The 17,835-nt window shown below is 44.6% G+C and overlaps 1 pseudogene; it reads left to right on the plus strand.

The window, feature by feature from the left end:
* The first annotated feature begins 2,976 nt into the window (after positions 1-2,976).
* On the plus strand, positions 2,977-9,070 carry LOC124666150 (annotated as a pseudogene).
* The last annotated feature ends 8,765 nt before the right edge of the window (positions 9,071-17,835 follow it).

Genomic DNA, 17,835 nt, shown 5'->3' on the forward strand with positions numbered 1-17,835 from the left:
TGGCTTTAGTCCCGGTTGGCACTGGCCAACCGCGACTAAAGGCCTTCGGGCACCTTTAGTCGCGGTTGGGCTGGCCAACCGCGACTAAAGCCCCCACGTGCACCAGCCTGGCCACCGTGCGTCCTGGGCCCAGGCCTTTGGTCGCGGTTCGCCACACGAACCGCGACTAAAGACGCCATTAGTCGCGGTTCCTTTACCTTCGCGACTTATGGGGCTTCCCGGAAGCCTGTTTTTCCACCAGTGGTATATAGATCTTGTAAACAGAGAAGGGGTCAAAGTAAGTTCTTCCTTGCTAGGATTTTTATCTGCCTTGTGCTCTCATAATTTAGACATGAAACTTGAAGAAAAACCCGGAGATCCTGGAAACTCACTTATTATTTCAGAAATACATTTATTCCATAGGACCACAGTGGAAGCACTCAAGCACTATTGTTTTTAGCAGACAAGAACTGTCAGGTTAATTGATATCCAAATTAAAAAATTAATTATAGAATGACATTTCACTCTTCAGAAGTAAGCAGAAATGTCTACCAGCAAGTCGCTTAAAATGGTAGAAGTTTCATCAATTTTTTACTGGCTTTCGTTGTTGTTCTTGCTGGTCCACGTACCCATTGGTATTGACCATTTCATTATATTTCAGATGAAGCTTGGGATAATAACTTTACACTCGAATTTTGTTAAAGGGAAAAGGAAAGCCTGAAATAGTAACGCTGGTATGGTATGGTAGGGTACTTGGTAGTATTCCTTGTAATCACATCTTCAATCGTAGGGCAATTTAACTCACTACACTCAAGTATACAAGCTGAAGAATAATATAAAGCCAAAGAAGTAATAGTGGAATAGAACATGAGGAAGGACCATTATATTCTGATATAATACATCCCGATAGCTAGAACATGAAGATAATACCCTTGGCTGATGCCTTCTTGTTTAAATCAGTCTTTGTACATGTTTTGAGCCATTATATTTTGGTCAGTGATATTATATTTTCCTTCTTTTTATACCTGGATGATTAGCACTTGATTTATCATTTTTTTTTTGCGAATGGATTTATCATTTTTTATGGATGTTTTCCTCAGTATCCTTAAGCATTAGTCTAGTACCCCTAAGTAGTAGACCCTCCATTTTGTGTGATCCAACGGATCTAGATTAAAAGGTACTCCAATCCAACTAACATGGAGCACTACGTGAAAAGTTAGAGAGTACCCAGGTTTAGGGGTAAAATCGTACTTCCCATGGCAGTTAAATTAGAAAGTCACACAGTTAACAATTCCGGTGGGGCATACCACTGGCGGCGATCACCGGCGACCTCCGTACAAGAGACAACCAGGCGTCACAGAATTGGAGAGTCCACGGGGCAATGCCGATCTCATGGCTGTCGGCCAAAGCCCCGTCCCACCTTTCCTAGATCGAGCGATAAAGGAAATCCATGTCTTTCCCTCCCTCCGTGTCCATTCACATGAATTAATGAGAATTCACATCGCTCCACTCGTTTTCATGAATAAACAATTGAATCTTGAATCTAATTGTTGATTATATCAATTATAGCTTCGACTGGAAGATATTGTTACACCGCAAACCGGTAATTTTACATTGCAAACTCGAGAATAGCTCTGTGAGTATACGCCGGTGAGCTACGTCAGGTGGCCGTTGATATGGCCATGCAGATGTGCGGCAGGGCGAGCAGAGATGCATAAATCTGGGCAGTCGGCTGGAGATGCGCCAGCGGCGGATGATCCTAATGACAATGAGTGCTTGCACGCGAAGATACCATACTAAGGTGGTTGAGGGAGCAAGATCGGCGGATATTGCACACAGGCTCGCCGGCGATGTACCAGTAGATACAAATACAACCCTTCGTTGGCAAAAGAAAGGGAAAGAGGACTAAATTACCCTCTTAAATTAACTGTGAGATTTGATCCGTACTCCCTCTCCTACTTATGGAGTACTGGGTACCGTAAAAGTTGCCATGTTTATTACCCCCTCCGTTTTATGAAGGTTGTCTGAGATTTATCAAAATTTATTTATATTTTGATAAATCTCAGACAACCTTTATGGAACAGAAGGAGTATTTGAAATTTCTCAATTGCTCAGAAATCTGGTTGGTGGTAGCTGAAGTCATTTGCTAGGTCTTTCACCTTGCTCTTTTTTTTTCTTACTGTTCATAACACGTAATATAACTAAATCTAGTGATTGGGTTGATTTTATGAGTATTTAAAATGTCAAAACCTACACTTGATTTGTCACTGATGTGTTTCTTCTAGTATTTATGATAAAATTTATTGTCAGTGAATTTTTTCTTGGCATATTTGTAACTAGGACACAACAATTATCTTGCAGCAATTTACTTTTCTCTAAATTGGTGGCAACAATTCCGACCAACCTCATTTGCAAAAATAAAAATAAAACAATTCTGACCAACGCTCTACCGGGCCAGATGGTGGTTAAGCAAGAGACCAACTGAATAAGATCAGAGTCCCTGTACTCTTGGAAAAAAAAACATCCCAGAGGCGGAGAGTCCATGCGCGCTACCTACTCGCGCCATGTCGCCGTCGCTGTCGCAGGCACGGTCACCCCAGCCCCATGCCACCGGCCGCCGAGTGGTCCGGTCAGCGAAAGATACGAGAGGAAGGCGGTGGGGAGGAAGGGAGAAATTACCCAGCGGCGGCATGCCGGCATTAGTGATTGCTGGAAGCCTGGAACGAGCTGAAGTAGGGAGGAGCATTGATATTCACTACCACAACTGCCTCCGCACCAATTGTTCCTCTCGACGAAGCCGCTCGCCATTCCGTTTACCAAGGAAATGCTCGGGGCTTGACCGACGCCAATCCAATAAGCCAACGGTGTGGTGCACCGTTGTATGCATGCTAACTGTTCGACGATTTTACTCATCCTCATTCTGAGTGTTTCTGTGAGTCTATGGGCCTTATTTTGCAGGCTTTGTGGACAGAAAACGCAGGATGTTTGAAAATATCGAGCAGTTCCAGCTTCAAACTGGCTCTACCTTCCATCAAGCTGTTTCTCCTGGACTTTCTCACTTTCAGGTGAAATTATTTCCCCCTCTTGGAAGCAACTAGTAATTATTTCTTGTGCTCATGAATTGCTTGTTATTCTCCCTATGGTTGGCCTTCAGAAATGTAAGTAAGGCTGCACTAATCTATATACAAACAACTTGTGTAACGACCTGGACATCTAAGGGATAATCAGAGCAATATGCTGGCTATGTGAATCTTTAGGTTCATTGAACGTGATAGACTTGGTACAGTGGACTTTGCATAAACAAATAGTGGGAGTAGCTAGCAGTGCTTGCCAAACAGGCCAATATGTGTTTCTTAATATGCGGATGTGACTTCATATTTGGCCGTATGTTCTAGATTGACTAGGCCAAAGATTGAGACACCGGATGAATAGGATTTGCTTGCTGCTAGTCGTCCGAATTCTATATTTCACTGCACCCACTATAAATTATTGGACACTCATATAATGTTCCAAGTACTAGAGTTGTTGGCTATACTCAACTTCTACCCAATCTTCTCTTGTTTTGCATCTCTACTGTTGACTAATCTCTCCCTTACAATGGGTCTCACATCCACTTCTCCAAACTGCATCGTCTTTGTCTGCAACAAATAGATCTCTTCACTTCATCTCTCTATGCAAGGGATCATTACCACAATCCTGCTTGCCTATTGCGACTTCTGAAAGCTCTCCTTTTTGAGTCGTCGCTGCATTCCGGTTCACTACTGCATGCCGTCAAATGTACTACTCCTAGAATTATTGTGCTTTGCTCTCCTGTTTGTTTAAGAACTCATTAAATTCTAATTGCTTGCTACCAGTCATTTGTGTGCTTGTGCACCTTTTCCCCATTGCAACACCCTCATCGCCTGAGAATATATATCCATTTTAAGTCATTTTCCATCTGTAAAAGGATTCTTTTGTTTGTCAGTTCATATGTCCTCTGCATAAACATAGAGTTTATTGTGTGCCGACAAAAGGTTTTTTCCTAGGATTAAGAAAAGTACCTATCTTTAATTGTTCTACTTGAAATTGCTGATCTTGTAAAAGTATACAAAAAAATCAAACTGTAAACATTGTGGCACTTTTCTTCTATGTTGATAGTACCAGGCTAAGTTTTCTGTGTTCTTTCATCTTTTTGCACCCAGAATATGATTTTTGATTAAACAGTTAATTTAGTTTCATCTTTACTGTTCTATTTCAGAGAGCAACAAAAACCAAATAATTCATTGTTGTCATATTTTCATTCTGTAACTTGATATTCTCCACTTCTAATTTCCTTGATACAGTCTCCAAGGTAACATAAGGAGTTATTTGATTTCCTGTGATAAAGCATGTTCTTCTCGAAGATACCTCTAGAAAGAGAAATTGCTTCACCGTAAACCCTGGTCTTCTTGAAGCAATTCCTGGGAACAGGGGAATCAAAGTAAGTACTCATCAAATAATATTTGCCCCCCTTTCCCATGGTTATAACATAATGTTTTGTTTGTTCTAATTTGTCAGTATTCTGCATATATCCAGAACAGAGTGCATTTTTTACACGCACGCATGGGTGTGGGTGTGTTCTGTACCGTCGATTTATTCTTCCAGACTCCCACTCACCGTGGTAGATGGAAAGATAGCTCTCTCTCTCTCTCTATCGAAATCTCAAAGCATGGGTGTGCGTGTTTCCGTCGCCGTCCGTTTTGCTTTGAGATTTGGATAAAGGGAGGAGAGAGAGAGAGATCTTTCCATCTACCACGGTGAGTGGGAGTCCGGAAGAATAAATCGACGGTAAAGAACACACCCACACCCATGCGTGTGTGTACAAAATCCACTCTCAGAATCCAGAATTCCAATTGTGTGGTAGCTGAAGTCATATACTATGTTTCTCACGTTGAGCATGGAATCTATTTATTTCTTGTTCTGTCATCAGATAATTTTTATTTCTTACTGTCGATGAACTCCTGAACAGGAATAAGTAAATCTAATGATCGTGCTTGCTTTTGTGAGTTTTCAAAATGTCAAAACCTCCACTTCATTTGTTACTGATGTTTTGTTTTCTATTTCTGATAAATTTATTGACCTGAAAAAATTTCTTGGCATAGTGATAACGGGGACACACCAATTTTCTTGCAGTAATTTGCTTGTGTTTTTCTTTAAATTGTCAGCAACAATGCCGGCCAGCCTGGGTAGTTGGTTTGGTCCTACTATCAGCACAGTCATAAATCCAATCAAAGATATTTTCTTCGCACAAGTACTATATTGTTTCAACACTGCAAAAAATGTGAGAGATCATGAAAGGGTTACTAAGACTTTGAGTGGAAAACGAGATGGTGTCCAAGGTGAGATCGATGCTGGCAGCCAGAGTGGCTTGACATCAACAAAAGAAGCAGATCGTTGGCTGAAGCTATATCTGAAGAAATGAAAAACCGTGAACGATATAGCCAGAGAAAAAGGTTTTTCAAATGTTGCTCCCCAAATTTCTGGGCAAACTACAAAATCAGTAAGCGGGCAGCTAAGAAATTGCGCGATGTGAAGGAATGTGTCAGCAGTATACCCAGTAATGCTACGGTCAAACGACTGCCACCTTCTGTTGTAGATATCCCCATCCAGTCTGTTCAACTACCACATCAAGAGAGCTTTCTCGTGGAAGCTTGCCAGTGCATTAAGAATGATCCGGTCGGAATGATTGGAATATGGGGTCCAGATGGAGTTGGAAACACAAACCTTCTCAAGAAGATCAATAACTCATTTGTTGGAGATTCTTCCTTTGATTTTGTTATTTTTGTTACAGCTTCCAGAGAATGCTCAGTGGAAAAGATGCAAGCTGAAATAATACAGAGGCTCGAAATAAGACATGATGCCTATGTGTCAACTCAAACCACCAAGATATCTGAATTACTCAGGACAGGAAGTTTTCTTGTCTTGGTGGATGACCTTCTTGAGAAGTTAGACCTTCCAGCAGTTGGCATTCCATATCCTCTTGGAATTACAGATCAATTTAGGAGGAAAGTGGTAATCATGTCACGATTGGAAATTGTATGTAATCAAATGGATGTGAATAAATGCATAGCAGTGCCTGGTTTGGAAGAGAGAGAAGCACTTCAGCTATTTGAACAAACTGTTGGCCAGGAAGACATTTATTCTGATCCCCACATTGGGTCCCTGGCGAAGGATCTCGTAAAGGAACTAATAGGTGTACCATCAGACTTGATACATTTTGGGAAGCTAATGTTAGGTAGAAGAGATCCAGGGCAGTGGGAAAAGACCATTCATTCAGTAAAGAAATCAAACCTTCAAAACAAAGATCCAAGTTTGGTAAGTGTATACATAAAAACTGAAATTTAGTTAGGTATTTATATCTAGTCCTAATGCCATTTTAATACCAATTAACATGTGATTTTTGTGTGCCTTGAAGACAGCAAGGACTTTGAGAAATCTCGAGGATGCCACCAACAGCTTGCTTGCAAGGAGCAATGATGTTCGTCACAGGATTGAGGCTGCCGAGCGGACGGGCATGAAATCCACAAATGAGGTGTACGGATGGCTGGAAAAAGTTTCTAACATCAATTCTGACGTACAGGTTATCCTTGAGGGTTACAAGTTGAATAAGGATGTTACCAAGGATGCAGCTGAGAAGCTTTCTGAGGTCCAAGAATGTCTCAGGGCTTGTCCCGATAATGATAATATCGCACTTGTGTCAGTGCCACCTCCTGCCCAAGAGGTACCTGGTCCATCTATGTCTGCTGAGAACCATAACCTTCAAAAGGCTCTCCAGTTCATTCAGGATGATCCCGTGGGGATGGTTGGAATATGGGGTCAAGGTGGAGTTGGGAAAACTTATCTTCTGAATAGTATCAATAACTCAATTGCTGCTGCTGGAGACATGTCAGTTAATGTTATCTTTGTGACGGCTTCCAGGGGATGTTCATTGCAAACAATCCAAGGAGATATTCTTCTGAAGCTCGGAATGAAAGGAAGTGGTACTGTGGAATCTCAGCGCCAAATTATTTATGAATTCCTGAAAAAGAGAAGCTTTCTTATACTCTTGGATGACCTTTGGGAGCAAATTGATCTGCAAGCAGTTGGTGTACCATATCCTCTTGGAATTATAAACCAACTCAAGAGAAAAGTGATTCTCACAACAAGATTAAGAAGAGTTTGTGGTGAAATGGAGGTGAGGGAAGAGCTAAAAGTTGCTTGTTTGCAGGAGGATGACGCTTGGAAGTTATTCAAAGAAAAGGTTGGTCCGGAAACTCTTTTTTAGGTTCTCCTATCGAAGCCCTTGCAAGAGAACTTGTGACAGAACTGAAGGGTTTGCCATTAGCTTTGATAGTTGTTGGAAGGGCAATGTATAAGAAAACTGAATCGTTTGAATGGAAATATGCCATCGAGCAAATGCAACAGTCATACCGCCATGAGGATGACCCCTTGCCTATGAAAAAGGTCTTCAGACAACTCAAGTTCAGTTTTGATAGTTTACGAAATGATACCTTAAGACACTGTTTCTTGACTTGCGCACTGTGGCCAGAGGATTGGGAGATAATGAAAGCTGACCTCGCTCAATGCTGGATTGGCTTAGGTCTAGTGGATGGTGACATACAAAGTTCCTACACAAAAGCATATAGTCTAATGGGCGACCTTAGAGATGCATGTCTATTAGAGAACCGGGGAAATTGGTATGGTTTTGTTAAAGTGCATGATGTGATTCGTGATATGGCTTTATGGATCTCTTGCGGCTGCGGTGAGAACAATAATAAGTGGTTTTGTTCATGCAAAGGTTGGTAGAGAAGAAAAATTTAGCATCCCTTGGAACCAAGTTGAGTACATTTCATTGATGTTGAATGAGATGAGGAAACTTCCTCCCTTTGGCCTTGATCTTTTCCCTGTGAAACTGAGGATGTTATGCCTTCAGAATAACTATTTTGAGGGAAGCATAGCTGAAACAATCAAGAACTTCACTTCACTGACATATCTGGATCTGAGGTCGAACCTTCTCAAGAACATACCTGACGAATTATGTTCCTTGGCAAACTTGGAGTACCTCGATTTGTCACATAATCCTGACATATACCAATTGCCGTACAGCTTCAGAAGCCTCGTTAAGCTCAAGTTCTTGTACCTACTGTGCACTGACATACGAATAATACCGGATGGGATCATATCTAACCTTAAAGCATTGCAAGTAATAGACTTGAGGTCTTGGCGGGCATATCATGGAGGAGGCTCTTTGAACTATAACCCTACACTTTTCCAAGAATTTGGCACCTTAGATCAGTTGAAATCGGTTGGCATTGAGGCTGATGGCTTTACTGAGTATGAATCACTAAGAGATACCACTAACCTCCCTATCAGGTCTTTAATCCTGGGGAGTTTCAAAGAAACAGATGCGTTCTGTCTCTCTGACATCCTTTCAGCTGACTTTGCCCGATGCACCTTGTATGAATTAGAAATTATACAGAGCAACATTGAGCAGATAACGGTAAGACAAGAACCAAACTACCGGTTTCCTACTCTCAGTAAGCTCTCCCTGTGGTTTTTAGTAAAGTTGAAAGAGATCACGTGGGTGGGAAGACATCCGTCATCTGTATTTCCAACTCTCACTTGTTTGGATGTGAATAGCTGCACCAAGCTAGAGCACCTCTCCTGGGTGATGTACTTGCCTTGCCTTGAGCAGCTCGAGGCACGATTCTGCAACAATATGAAGGAAGCATTTCTGACGACAGGTCACCAAGGTGAAATCATGAGCATGGATCAAGAGAATCCAAGGACATTTCCTTGCCTGAAGCATCTGTGCCTTTCGGACAATGCTAAGTTGGTCACCATTTGCGGCCCCCATGTGATGTTCCCGTCCCTGGAAGAGCTGGTGCTCACGAAATCTCCAGAGTTGATGAGTCTCCCTTTCAAGACGAACAGCTTACCACTGAAGCTGCAGGAACTAAGGGTTGATAATATTGAATGCTGGGACCGATTGCAATGTGAAGACGGTGTCAAATCAGTCCTGCAGCCCACTCTTAAGTTTGGTTATGATACTGAAATGCCATGAGCAGTCCCTCCATTCCGTATTGCCACAGGGAACAAGACGTACACATGCTAGCTACAAGGTACGCAATATCATAATTTCCAGCATATATGTATAAACAGGAAGGATATTCAATTGTAACATTGTTTGGTCTGAAAGTATGCAGAGGAGGTTCTGGCTTTAAGTTTGTAATGCAGTTCTGATTTTGTACTGTAGATGTGTGTCATGTTAACCGTTGTACGGTTGAGGTTTCAGGCTGGGTGCATTTGCAAAGCTCTGTGTGAAGCCAACGGTGTAGCGACTGGAATTGTGAAGTTACATTCTAGATTTTCAGATGGAAGCTGGAAGGAGCCATTTTTTTCATTCATGCTCCTGGTCCCTGACCCTGATGGCGCTTTGTGTCTTATTTTTCTGTATGAACATGTATAGCTATATAAGAGACCTGGTGGCTGAGGATGTGGTTCTCGATTATTGGACAATTAATAGATCTTGTCTAAGAGTGGTATCATGCCCTCTCATGCTTATACATATCATGATTGAAAATGTTTGTATTGCCATTTCCTGTAGGGAATTTTATCTGATCAGTGTATTGAAGTGCTGAAAAACATGATGGTCTCGGAATGATCCTCTATTTCTCGCCCCCAATCTCGGCGGTCTCTGAATACCTAATCTGCAACTGCAATGCATCGCATTGCGCGTCTGCTTGCTTTGGCACCACCGAGCCAGATAAACCCTGGCGAGGCTTTGCCGATTCGCTCTGATGATGTTGCCCGCTGCAGTCCTCTCGGAACATTTGGCACTGTCAGCGATTCTGCAAGATGTCCACATAACACCGGATCGGTCTGACACCCTCACCTGGAAATGGACTGCTATCTGATCCAATTGGAAGGCTCATCAGAAGGAATCTCGTTCGGCTAACTGTTGATGGCATGTGCTGACGAGTTACGTGGGTGTAACAGAGCCGGTCTGGCTGCCTCCAGACTAACTGTTGATAACTAGACCGACAGACCCTGTACATACTCCCTCCTCAATTTAGGATGTATATTTGGTTTGGTCAAAGTCAAAATTTATAAAGTTGGTCTAATTATATATGAAAATATATTAACTCTTATTATACCAAATGTATAAAATATGAAAATATAATTCATGATGATTCTAATAACATTAAGATAATGTTATAGATGTTGCTACAATTTTTTAAGTATTTAATCAAAGTTCACAAAATTTGACTTTGACAAAAAAAATGCATCCTAATTTGGGAGAGAGCGAGTACTTCTCTAACCCACTAATCTGTGCAACACCTTCTTAATTAATACTCCATTGTAGAAATCGGCGCTGCCTGTTTTCGTAATTCTTTTTACCATATTAGTTGATATATGTCTAGTGTGCATGGATCAGACACTTCGGGAATTAAAAACTAATAATTTTCTTTACAAACTTATTTTAACTTTCCGAACAAGAATTATCACACCGGTGGTTGATATTGAGAGTATGCGAGCCTCTTTTGAATATTATATATTAGCCCGGAGGATGGGCGATCTTGAGGCGGCTCTAAACCCAGCCCCCCCCTCCCCCCCTTGCTGGCGACTCCCGCAGTTTGTCCCATCTCCAGTGGCCTTAGGGCCTTGAAGGCGTGGCAGGCCACGACCTCTTGCCGGTGGGAGATTTTTCCATTCTTAGTTTAGGCCTTTTTTCCAGTATCTTCTTTGAGATGGTGAAGTGGCGGCTACATCTTGAAGTCAGAACAAGGTCCTCCCGCATATATCCTCGTTCTGTTGGTCTAGCGAAGACGGAGGACGCGTGGAGTCGTGTTCGTAGCGGATTTCTCGAGATCCAATTGGTTGGTATGGTTTTATGTCAGTCTCTTCTGAGCTATGGTTGTCGTCATTGGCAATGGTTGCTACTCTGGTGCGCTGGTCCTTTAGGGCCTTAGCACGACGACTTTCCGTCTATCTACTACGACAAGCTTTGCTCGGCTTCGGTGATGGAGGGCGAGGACGACGGTGCGCTTTCGTCTCGTGCTACTATTTGTAATCGTCGCTAGGTGGTCCAAATATCTATTTATAGTTTTTTTTATTTTTAACATTTTTATACTACTATTGATAATTATTAATAGATCGGCGGAATTTTCGTAAAAAACAAACAACTGTGCAACGTCATGCATGCTTCATTTGCTGGTCGAGGAGAACGTGCCCTAGTTGCTGAGCCCGTTTATGGCGCATGAGCTTTTCTTTCACGAAGGGAACAGAACTGTATGCAGTCTCCTAGCATGGGAACTCATTCCCCTTTTGACAACACCTCCGGGCCTTTTGAGGCGAGAAACCATTTTTTGATCTTTCTGATACTGTCAAGCTAATAGAGTGGCCTTCACATTCGTTCTTTAAACTTCAAGATTGTTCAAAGATATTATCATAATTGCCTTGATGAGTGACGGAACATGGTAGCTTGAAAATTTAGTACATCAAGAAATGATCAGTTGAGATGGACATCCAAGCTGAGCTCAGCGGTTGAAGGAATATGGAGCCGACAGGGAATGGCGTGACTAGAGTGTGATAACAAGGGTTTAGGGTTAGTGCGAGAGGCAGAGGTAGTGTGGGGGCCAGGAGGTGATGAGCATGACGACATCACAACAGGATTACGAGTACATGCAAGATATTACCATCCATTGTCGTACTCCCTCTGCTCCATATTAGCTGTTGCTGATTCAGTAAACAGTTTTTGATGTTAAGATCTTAGCAAAACTACACTCCTTCTCGACCATGCATGATGGATGGATGTGAATCTTTGATGCTTTGTGCGTTATCATCCATGGTAGTTGTAGTTCATGACCCCATTTGCCTAGTTGTTATCGTGCAATGGGGGTATATGGACATAAGCTAATAACAATAATTTGTTAAAATCTTTGAAACCAGACCAACACGCTAGGTCAAAAGATGTTGCGAGTAAAGTTCACATTGTTTCTTCTTCTATAAAATTTGAGTTTTGCTCATACCATAGTGATACACTGTTAGTCTTATGGTATTGTTTCAAAAGATAAATCTGTGCTATCATGAGACTTGCACGCATTTTACAATAGTGGGAAATATAAAAAAAGAGCTCTTTTACGGTGATTGGCACGGAACCTTGGCTCCGTCTAATTAAATCTAGGTTCCGTCTAATCTAATTTTTTATAACCGTTGATTAAATTGGTGATAAATTTTGTGTAACATCTATATTACTACAACTATTCTAAATGGACGTTCCAGGAATCAATTCATCAAATTAGAATAGGATAAAAAAGGAGTTCGTGCGTTTCTTCCTAGGAGGCGTCCGCCACCGCAATACTTTGAATAAGAACAGAAGGTAATTTTCTCCTCGGTTGCTGCCCCGACAGAGCCTAAGTGCATGAAGCCGGTGTTGTACTCCTGCCGGTGGAGATGCTCCGACTACAGTATGACGTCGTCACCGTTGAAGATCAGGGCGTCCAGCGACCACAGCAGGGAAGCCGAGCCAAGGACGACGCACGGCAGAGGCGGGCCGAGGGGACGACAGAGGGAGAGGAGCTATGGCCAGAGAAGCTTCTGCAAGCTGGGGTGGCTGCAGCGACCAGGCCGAAGTCGTGGCCCCCTCCCCTCCGTCGCGGGGATCGACGGGAGAGACGGTGGAGGCAGAAGCTGCGGCGAGTTCGGGCGACTTTGGCGGCCGGGGCGAAGTCGCGGATGCGGCGGCGGCCGGGGCTAATCTGCGACCTGGGGTGGCTGCGGCGGCCGGGGCGAAGTTGCGGCCCCTCCCCCTCCGTCGCGGCAGCCGGGGCGAGCTGGTGTTGTCCGACTTGGATGAGAACAAAGATCCCTAATACGCGATGACTTCTATTGCCATGGAAAGCAACCTCCCTGCCTCGCGTGGATCGACGAGATCAAGCAGCGTAAGCAGATTTTCTTCCACTCCATGGCTGCTGGCAAGAGATCGCCGTGAGAGACGGTGGAGGGAGAGGAGCGTTCGCTGGAGAATCTGCGGCGACCTGTGGCGTCAGCGGCAACCGAGGCGAATTCACGGATTCGGCTGTCGGGATGAAGTCACGGCCACCTCCTCTACGACGCGGGGGTCGCCTGAGAGACAACGGAGGGAGCTGAGGGTCGCCTGAGAAAGACACACGGAGGGAGAGCGAGAGAGTGACAGGATGAGTAATTTAATTCCTTGCTTTAAGATTTGTGTTTTTGTTGCTTTACGATTCACGTAATTTTATCAGATGGTTCGGTCATTTAAAAGCACGCTCGCTATTTATACTTTTCGTAAAATATAATGGAGGTTCCGGTCCTACAGATTTTGGTTCCGGTCCCACATTTTTGGTTTCGTTAGTTTGGTTCCGTTAGTTTGGTTCCGTCTTTTTTCCACCGTCAGATCGGAGTCGATGAACGGTTATTAAAAATGCCAACCATTGTAAAACTTGTAATAAAAAAATCTTATTTATTTTCACACTAGTTTTGGGCATATTTATTTCCGAGAGAGAAATCGAGGAATTCACAAGAGGATTTGGTCAGAGCTAAGCAAGTACTCTACATAGGAGACATGCATTGTCAGCAACATGAAAGACAAACTTGATCACAAAAGAAAGAGTTAATGATCAATGGTATATACTTTTTATTATTATGGTTATAGACCAAACATGTACAATAGTGCACCCTAGAAAAATCAAGTAAGATATTTGCTAGAGGTTCCATACGATGTAAGACCTCTGCTAATATATATAAGGATACTGAAATAAACGTGAACACACATATAAACAGTGCATTTCATGTAGGTCACATAACAAATATTGTGGATATGGGATTATTTCATTATATCTTTCTTAGGTATTGTGGGATTCAGTATTTTAGTTCAATGAAATGTGCATCCGAGTACAATGCCCCGAAAAGGAAGCTACTAACATAACATTCAATGGAAATACCGTTTAATGCAACTATGCTTGATACATAAAAATTGCAACTTAATAGACTATTATATGGTTAATGTTGATAAGTATAATGTAAAAAAATCTGGTTAAGATGGTACGTTTGATAGAATGAACTTAAAAAATAAAAAAGTTTAGTATAAGCAGTGTACTAGTGTACTAGCTAGTTCCATCATCAGTTGTGGCCGCCTTGATACACACATGTGCTAATGCGCGTGGAGCTATACATATTTTTTCTCAATATAGCGATGTATGCATAATAACATGTTATATCTTTGTTAAGTGTCATAGAATTATCACATTATGTTTCTAGCCTATTGACCTAAAGCTCCAAGTTTTCCATCTTACAAAGAAAAAGTTGCATTTGGTGATAAGACGAAATCTGCTATTTAATATCCCTTTTAAACCGGAAATGACATCGCTAATGTTTTTTTTTAGATAAAAGGCATTCAAGTGCCCAACTTTGAATTAACAAAGCCACGAACGGCGAGAATGATACAAAGTGCTGAATCCAGCTTACAGAACGACACCACACACCCACACGAACTACCGAAGAAGCTACAGCCGAAAGCGCAACCAACAAGCTCAACCAACGCGCCTACGAGGACTCGGAGGAGAGGTGGAGTCTACCGTGTCGGGCCGGAGCTCACTCAAGAGCAAGCCATTTTCACGCGTGCCTCAACAGACCTCCTCCGTCGCAGAAACACCACCGGAAGCCGACCACCACCGGGGACCGAGCCAAGATGCTCACCAACCGAACAGCAGCGCCAAGGAAGCTCGACAAGGGAAGGGCACGGAGCAAGCCTTGCCAACGATCGCCGAAGAGTCACCTTCGACACAGACCGTCGGAGAGCCTTGTAATGTGGGCTCCAAGACGGTGTCTTCAAGAAGAGCACGACACCGGAGTGCCGCCACCGCCCGATCCGGGGATCTTGGGTTTTCACCCGGAGCACGAAAGGGGGCAGGGAGAAGCCACAACGACGCCTTCAAGAAGGAGACGACGTCCGTGGACGCCGCCGTCGTGGCCCTGGAAGACCCACGGCGAGAGTTTCCTCTCGGCATCACCTCTCCACCACCCAGACATGGCGAGGGCCATCACGAAGGTGACAGCCACCACGCCCCCACAGAACGCAACTCGCTGAGAACCATGAGAACCCCATGTCCATGGCCCCGGCCCGACACCGGAACCTCGGGCTCGCCCGCCAACCCACAAGGTTCCCACCTTCCGAGGCCGCCGCCCCGGCATCCTCGATCTTGCACCCGCGCAGCCGAAAGGCACCACCTTGACACAAACCCGGTACACACCCGAAGAAGGCCGAGGCCATAAGAAAGCGAGCGGACGGCCCTCCGCCGGACACGACCCTCCGTGCCGACGGCCCGGCCGTGCCGCGCGGACCCCCTGGGGTGGCATGGCAACCGCCGGGAAGGGACGGGGCGGGGCAGGCTTGCCAGATCCAGATCGGGCCCCCTGGCCCAGATCCGGCCGGCGCGGCCGACGAGCCGCCCCCACGCGCCCACCAAAGATTCTTGCTGCGCCAAGACCTACGTCGTCGTCCCGCATAGCCGTCGTCGGTAGGGCCGGCCGCCGCCGGATCGGATCACGTCGGAGAAGCACCCGAGCTGTCCGCCTCCGCCTCCCACGGAGACGGCACCCGCAGCCGCTCTCCACGCCGCCTCGAGGAGCGCGGACCTCGCCGGCCGCGAGCCGCCGGCCAGCCCACCCCGGATGCGCCGAGATCCGCGCGGGGACAACGCCTCCGGTCACGCCGCCCGCGCTAATGACCGGAGGAGCGAGGGAGGGAGGTCCACCGCCGCCAGCACCGACCAGGCTTTGCCCGGCGGCTTCAGCCGGCGGCGGCGGCGGGGGGAGGAGGGGGAGCGGCCTAGGCGCGGCGCGGTGATGGGGTTCGCCCGAGCGCCCGCGGGAATGTTGACAATCCTTAGTATGTAATTTGTTATATTGTTGCCTCGTGAGATGTTGATGTTGACCCCGTGAGATTTTTTTTCAGTCCGTCGCTAATTTATTTAGGACCCTATTTTAAAAATTGATTTTTCTTCCGTGAGTGAAACATTCGCAGAAAAAAAGGACAATTATTAATCTTCTTCCCATGGCTACGATGGTCCATTTCTCGGTTTCATCCGCTCTGTCACTCACACTGCCAAGGTGTTTTCTTGATTGCACGCATATGCACTTGTTTACCTCTTCTCTGGGCAAGGAGAAGAAGAAAGGAAAGACAAAGCGTGAGCCACGTGTGCGAAAGAGAATTAATCTGTACTGCACTTGGACGATTGTGCATTTTCATCCACTGTAACTTGTGGTTCATGCACCTGTGGTTCTGCATCGATCCTCATCCAAGTTACAGAGTTTAACTTTGTGATTTGACGGAAGAGAGCAGCAAGGCAAGGGCAGCACTGTCATGTCTGGAGCATCTACACGTGAAGGTAAGCGAAAGTGTCGACACCCAAGAGGCAAAGAGAACTACTCTCCAGATTACAATGGTTGTCGATAACCGGCCAGAAGTACTGTACAAGTACTCCAGCACGAACAAAGCACCCGTGCAACTTTACAAGCACCGCGCGGCGCCAGACACAAAGCTTATGAAAGTAAAACAACCAAATCTCTCGGTCAGACAAGTGACACCTCAGTACCTCACGAACAGCGCATTCAGCTTGCACAGGTAGGAAGCAGCATGGCGATCTTGCGGTTTCTTTGGCCGTTGGCGTGCCACGCCCCTGCTGAGGCCATGTGTGGCGATCTTGCGGTCTCCTGCCTCCCCTACACCGAAATCCATCCGATTCATCCGGCCGTCAAGCTTTTCGCCTCACTTTCGAGTCTCCATGATCGGAGGTTCCTCCTGCCTCCGGAGACAAGCTCGGCCTCGACAGGAGCGGCTCCCATAATGCAGTTTGGCGCCATCCGAGCTTATAACATCCATGCCTCAAAGATACTGTGATTGTATACTGCTCCCTACGTTAAACGAAAGATGTCTCAAATTTGTTAAAATTTATATGTAACTAGACACTATCTAATATTTAGATAAATCTAAGGCAAATTTCATAAGACAGGGAGTACTTTCTGTCAAACATCTTAGGCTTCACTTGGTTCATGGTTTTTATTCAAATTCCGTGAAGAAGGTACGGTCCATAACAATTCCTAAATTATACTCTTGGTTTATCGTATTTTTTGGTGGCTCCTTTTCTTTACCACGTGCGCGTAAACCTTCATGGACCCCTGACGCTCCCACAAGAGAATAGGGCAACATAATTTTCTAGATAGGATATTGATATGACATTTCAGTCGGGCCCTTATGGTTTACAGAATTTAACTTTTTTTCCATGGCCGCGATTGAGGGTCCAATTAATGTTCTTCCAAGGTGAAAACCTTTGCGTGGAAGGAAGTTGTTAACGTGTTGGCTACCGAAGAAAACAAAATTGGGATGGAATATGAGAGTCACGGGATTTTGCAACATATGTGGAATGGAACATGAAGAAGATGAGACAGGTCTGGAACCTACCTTCTAATAATGATATGTAGACGCATGGTTTCGCTGGACCTAGAAATTTCTGGAAGCCTGGGCGAACTTGGTTAAGCTACCAATTGTTAGATTAAATTGCTATAGAAAATCATAAATCGTAAGCTTTGTGCCATTTAGCAAGCCTAGCGGCCGCCCGGGCTTAGGGATGGATAGGTCCGCCCATGAGAACATTGCTAGTCTGACGAGCTTGGCATTGTCAAAATGTAGTCATATACGACCAGCCTCTCCCATTGCCTGATTCTTTGATTAGGTTCTTATGTGGTTACTGGAAAAACATACGACACCGATGATCCAACAGAAATGATACTTAAAGGTAAAAAAAACATGTTGTTATCTCTATGTCGGTGATCACC

This window comes from Lolium rigidum, chromosome 6, assembly GCF_022539505.1.
Source record: "Lolium rigidum isolate FL_2022 chromosome 6, APGP_CSIRO_Lrig_0.1, whole genome shotgun sequence".
NCBI classification, from domain to species: domain Eukaryota; kingdom Viridiplantae; phylum Streptophyta; class Magnoliopsida; order Poales; family Poaceae; genus Lolium; species Lolium rigidum.